At 40.4% G+C, this 6,000-nt stretch overlaps 1 protein-coding gene across 1 annotated transcript in view; it reads right to left on the bottom strand.

Moving 5' to 3' along the window:
• Positions 1–6,000, bottom strand: part of CSTF3 (cleavage stimulation factor subunit 3) — a 76,319-nt gene that overhangs the window by 62,593 nt on the left and 7,726 nt on the right. The gene's annotated exons all lie outside the window — the stretch shown is intronic.

Below are 6,000 nucleotides of genomic sequence, written 5' to 3'. Positions count from 1 at the left end.
ACAAAGGGAGACTCTGTCTCAAAAAAAAAAAAAAAAAAAAAAAAGAAGTACAACTGATATGGGAACCAAAAAACAGTTCATCTATACTTGAACTTTTAGGTAATCAGTGATGATAAACACCCCAAACCACTCTGAAACATGGATTAGCTTTGGAAAAAAATGCCAGGGGACGGGGCAGACAAAGAATCTTATAAGGTATGAATTGTCAATTTATTTTAGCCTTTCAGTACCATCAAAGAATAAACCTGATAAAATCTCAAATTTGTTACTAAAATATATGGTTGTTTTTCTCTTGGTACTTAAGATTTGTGATTTTTTGCCCTCTGAAAGAAGGAAAGGATTGTAGACAAGCAGAATCACTACCAAGGTTTATTGCTTTAATTGTTTTTACTCTTGTTAGTAAGGTCAATTTTGCAATTAGAGAGCTATTTAAATTACTTTACAGTGTTCACAGGTATTCTGGAGCTCAAGACTCACTTGCTGAAATTAACCTACCAAATTAGATAACGTATACCATATAATCTGTAAAAGAACAGAGAAACACAGAAGATAGAATCTGATCTGCTATCTGACCAAGCATAATCACAGTAAGGTGTATTACATTTCTCCTTAATACATCAAATGAGCCACCCCTTTAGTGATTCTCAATCTCGATCTGCATTAGAATCACCTAAGGGAAGGAGATTTTAAAAAGATGTTCAAGCCTCACCCTCAATCAACTAAACCGGAATCTCTAGGAATGTACATACCACCAATGTGTGTGTGTTTTTTTTTTTTTTTTTTTTTTGAGACGGAGTTTCGCTCTTGTTACCCAGGCTGGAGTGCAATGGCACGATCTCGGCTCACCGCAACCTCCGCCTCCTGGGTTCAGGCAATTCTCCTGCCTCAGCCTCCTGAGTAGCTGGGATTACAGACACGCACCACCATGCCCAGCTAATTTTTTGTATTTTTAGTAGAGACGGGGTTTCACCATGTTGACCAGGATGGTCTCGATCTCTTGACCTTGTGATCCACCCGCCTCGGCCTCCCAAAGTGCTGGGATTACAGGCTTGAGCCACCGCACCCGGCCACCACCAATGTTTTTAAAAAACTTTTCAAGTAATTCTAACATGCAGCAGTCCTGGTTGAAAACCATGGCTCGCCAGACACAGTGGCTCATGCCTGTAATCCCAACACCTTTGGGAGGCTGAGGCGGGTGGATCACTTCAGGTCAGGCATTCAAGACCAGCCTGACAAACATGGTGACACCCCGTCTCTACTAAAAATACAAAAATCAGCTGGGTGTGAGGCTGAAGTGGGAGAATCTCTTGAACCTGGGAGGCAGAGGCTGCAGTGAGCTGAGATTGTGTCACTGTACTTCAGCCTGGGTAACAGAGTGAGACTCCAAAAAAAAAAAAAAGAGAGAAAAAGAAAACAAAGCGATGGCTCTCTAGTTGCTCCTTTCTTTGGTGCCACAGAAACTTTCTGCAGTCTAATGAACTCTATGAGCCTTTTCTCAGAACAATTTAAATACATAAATTTTGAGGGATTTCCAAGAAACCAAAAGTTTGTGTGTATATGCATCTTGTTGCTGTTACTGTTTTTTTAAAAAGACAGTCTCTCTCTACACTGCTGGCCTAGAGCTCCTCTGCAGTGATCCTCCTGCCTCAGCCTCCCAAGTAGCTGGGACTACAGTGGTGCACCACCACTCCTTGCTCCCTTTTTTTTTTGAGTCTTGCTCTGTAGCCCAGGCTGGAGTACAGTAGCGGCAATTTTGGCTCACTGCAACCTCCACCTCCAGGGTCCCAGTTTAAGCAATTCACCTGCCTCAACCTCCCGAGTAGCTGGGATTATAGGAACGTGACCTCACATCCAGCTAATTTTTGTATTTTTGGTGGAGACGGGGTTTCACCATGTTGGCCAGGATGGTCTTGAACTCCTGACCTCGTGATCCACCCACCTCGGCCTCCCACAGTGCTGGGATTACAGGAGTGAGTTACTGTGCCCAGCCACCCCAAAGTTTTTTATAGTAATATATACTTAATACATGAAATAACAAGCTCTAGGGGGCCAATTCACTACATGAGCGATGACTGCTGGTGCTAACACTATTACCTCTGTAAACAAGGGGTAGGTGAAACAGTGTTTTCCCCCATCCAATTTAACAGAATCCCTAAAATCCTATCCAGATACCTGGGGAATTAGCAGAAGTATCAGCTACATCAAAATCCAGCTTTTATTTTTGAAATAACAACCTATAATCCCAATATCATTCTTCAGGAGATGTAAATGGGGAACAGGCAGGGGACCGTAAATCAAAGGAGTAGAGCAAAAACTGGACTAGTTATCAAGGCATATATATTACCAATGACTTAATTTTATCTTCTCTGTGAATAAACCAACCATGTACAGCTGGCTAAAAGAAAGAAGGTAGGGGCCAGGAACAGTGGCTCACGCTTATAATCCCAGCCCTTTAGGAGGCTGAGGCAGGTGGATCACTTGAGCTCAGGAGTTGGAGATCAGCCTGGCCAACATGGCAAAACCCCATCTCTACAAAAGTTAGCTGGGTGTGGTGGCAGGCATCTGTAACACCAGCTATTTGGGAGGCTGAGGTGGGAGGATGGATTGAGCTTAGGAGGTGTCCGTTGCAGTGAACCAAGGTCATACCATTGCACTCCAGCCTGGGAACAGGGCCAGGCCCTATCTCAAAAAAAAAAAAAAAAAAAAAAAAAAAGTTTGAAACTAGGGTAAGCGTATTACGTGTTTAACCTTTTATAATTTCTTTTTCAGTACTGGCTTTATTGAGAAGTGATTCACATACAATTTTTGAATATATTCACGTTTACAGAACCATCACAAATTTAAAACATTTTATCACCTCCCCCCTTCCCAAAAAATCTGTGCCTGTTAGCAGTCACTCCCATTTCCCTCCAATCCCTGATCCCTAGGCAACTACTAATCTACTTTGTCTCTGGGGATGTACCCATATATAATGTAATCATACAATATGTGTTTTTTTTTGTTTCTAGCTTTCTTTTTTCTTGAGACAGGGTCTTACTCTGTTACCCAGACTGAAATGCAGTGGCACAATCACAGCCCACTGCAGCCTCAACCTCCTGGGCTCAATTGATCCTCCCACGTAGGCCTCCTGATAATGGACTACAGGCATGTGCCACCATGCCCAGCTAATTTTTATATATTTTTTTAAATAGAGATAGGGTTTTGCAATATTGTTCAGGCCGGTCTTGAACTCCTGGGCTCAAGCAATCCACCTGCTTCAGCCTCTCAAAGTATTGGGATTACAGCTATGAGCCACCATAACTGCTCTTGTTTCTGGCTTTCAGTTAGCATGTTTTCAAAGTTGATGTTTTTGCATATATTAAGTACTTTTCTTCTAACAATATTCCATTATGCACATATCCTACATTTAATTTATTCATGTATCAGCTGATGGACCTTGGACTGTTTCCAATTTTGGCTATTACTAATAATGTTATTATGAACCTTAGCGTTTTAAGATTTCTTTGTGGAGTTCATTTTGTGTGTTCTCCTTTTCCTTGAATATACACCTACAAATGGAATTGCTAAGTAATGTAGTAACTCTATGTTTAACATTCTGAAGAACTACCAGACCTTTTTTTTTTTTTTTTTTGAGACAGTCTTGCTGTCACCTAGGCTGGAGTGCAGTGGTGCAACCTTGGCTCACTGCAACCTCTACCTCCTGGGTTCAAGCGATTCTCTTGCCTCAGCCTCCTGAGTATCTGGGATTACAGGTGTGTGCCACCATGCCTGGCTAATTTTTTTTGGTATTTTTAGTAGAGACTGGGTTTCACCGTGTTAGCTAGGATGGTCTTGATCTCCTGACCTCATGATCCGCCCACCTCAGCCTACCAAAGTACTCTGGGATTACAGGCGTGAGCCACTGCACCAGGCCAGAACTACCAGACTTTAAGGGGGCTGTACTATTTTACATTTCCAGTGTATAAAGGGTTCTAATTTCTCCATATCCTTACCAACATTTGATATTATCTGTGTTTTTGATTACAGTCATCCTAGTGAGTGTGAAGTGATATCTCATTGTTGTTTTAAGTTACATTTCTCTGATGGCTATAGAAGAAGAGCAGCTTTTCAGTTTCTTATTGGCCATTTGTACATCTTTGGAGATATTTAAAAACTGGACTTATCAAGAGTTTGAGACCAGCCTGGCCAACATGGTAAAACCTAATCTCTACTAAAAATACAAAAAATTAGCTGGGTGTGGTGGCAGGCACCTGTAATGCTACCTGCTCAGGAGGCTAAGGTGAGAGGATCCCTTGAGCCCGGGAGGCAGAGGTTGCCTTGAGCCAAGATTGTGCCACTATACTGCAGTCTGGGCGACAGAGCGAGGCTACGCCTCAAAAAAATAATAAATGAAGTAAAAACTGGACGTATTATTATTACTTTTTACAGGTAGAGTTTTGCTATGTTGCTCAAGCTGGAGTTGAACTCCTGCCTCAGCCTCCCAAGTAGCTGGGACTATAGGCGTGCACAACCACATCTGGCTGGGTTTTTTTCATTAATGAATGTTACATGTTAGAGTTATAAGTCCCTTATCAGACATGATTTGCAAAAATTTTCTCCTATTCTGTGGGTTGGCTTGCTACTTTCCATGTTTAACCTTCCGTTATGTGAAGCTAACTCACTCAAAGAAACAGAACTTATGATCTTGGCTTCACAGGCACCATGTACTATTCTAACTATTCTCAAACTTTTTGTAAAGGATTGCTTTATACTCTTAAAAATTGAGGTATCCAAAGGAATTCTATCACTACTTAATTAGAAATTAAAACAAAAAATTAAAGTATTTAATTCATTTAAAATTAATAAATTCCTTAAATAGCAATATAAATATTTTACCAAAGAAAATTTCTTAAAAAAAAAAAAAAAAAAAAAAAGAATGGCACCACTTTACATATTCAAGATCTTTTAAATGTCTGGTTGAATAGAACACATTATTTGCTTCTTTCAGTCTGTTATATTGTTTTAGATGAAGAAATTTCAGCCTCACAGTTATGTAGTTGGAAAAAGAAGGAAAGACTATTTTTAATAGCTTTTACATATAACTGTAGATAGGTGATGTAGCCTCTGAAAAGCTCCATGCATTATGCTTTATTGAAACTCCTAACCACATTCTTTCTATATGAGCCCATAACTTTTATTAGGAGGTTGTTAATTTGAGGGTGGGATGAGAGGTGATTATTAGGAAGTTGTTAATTCCAGGGTGGGATGAGAAGTGACAGACACTATCACATTAGTGACTGAAATAATAATATAATTTAAGGCTGGATGCAGTGGCTGTAATCCTAGCACTTCCAGAGGCTGAAGTGCGAGGAGTCCTTGAGCCCAGGAGATTGAGGCTGTGGTGAGCCATGATCACACCAATGCACTCCACACACTCCAGCCTGGGCAACAGAATGAGACGTGGTCTCAAAAAAAAAAAAGAAAAGCAAAAGAAAAGAAAAGAAAGATAATTCTCTCTTTCTAAGTAGGGATCAGTTAAAGTGATAACACAGAAATATGAATACAAGGGTGAGAAAGATGGAAGACTGAAAGATTTGGGATCATGTAAACTTTTCACTATGACCAACAGAACAAGCAGAGCCGAGTCTCAATCCTGGTTTTATGGCTATATCACACTATTCAGGGTAATAACTAAATATAGTGGGGGTGGGGAGCATGTGGGCAGGAAAAGTCAGTAAAATGCCATCCTCAAATATCTGCCATTTTTCCCCCTCCACTTATTTATAAAGAACGTATTTAAAACAACTTCTAAGGTCTAGGTAAACTCTGTGGTTTGCAAGCTTTTACTCATATAAAAACCACTGTGGTACCTGTTTCAAATGGAGATTCTCAGCTCCACTTACAGTTAGGTTTGAAATTGGAGTCTAGGTATCTATGCTTTTATAAAACACCTAATTATGACACAAATGGGCCATGGACTCCACTTTAAGAAGTATGTACCACCTCACCTATCTGTTCCAC

The sequence above is a fragment of the Sapajus apella genome, unplaced genomic scaffold (genome assembly GCF_009761245.1).
Source record: "Sapajus apella isolate SASKATOON/1434 unplaced genomic scaffold, GSC_monkey_1.0 scaffold14, whole genome shotgun sequence".
Classification (NCBI taxonomy): Eukaryota; Metazoa; Chordata; class Mammalia; order Primates; family Cebidae; genus Sapajus; species Sapajus apella.
This window is presented reverse-complemented; position numbering and strand designations above follow the sequence as displayed.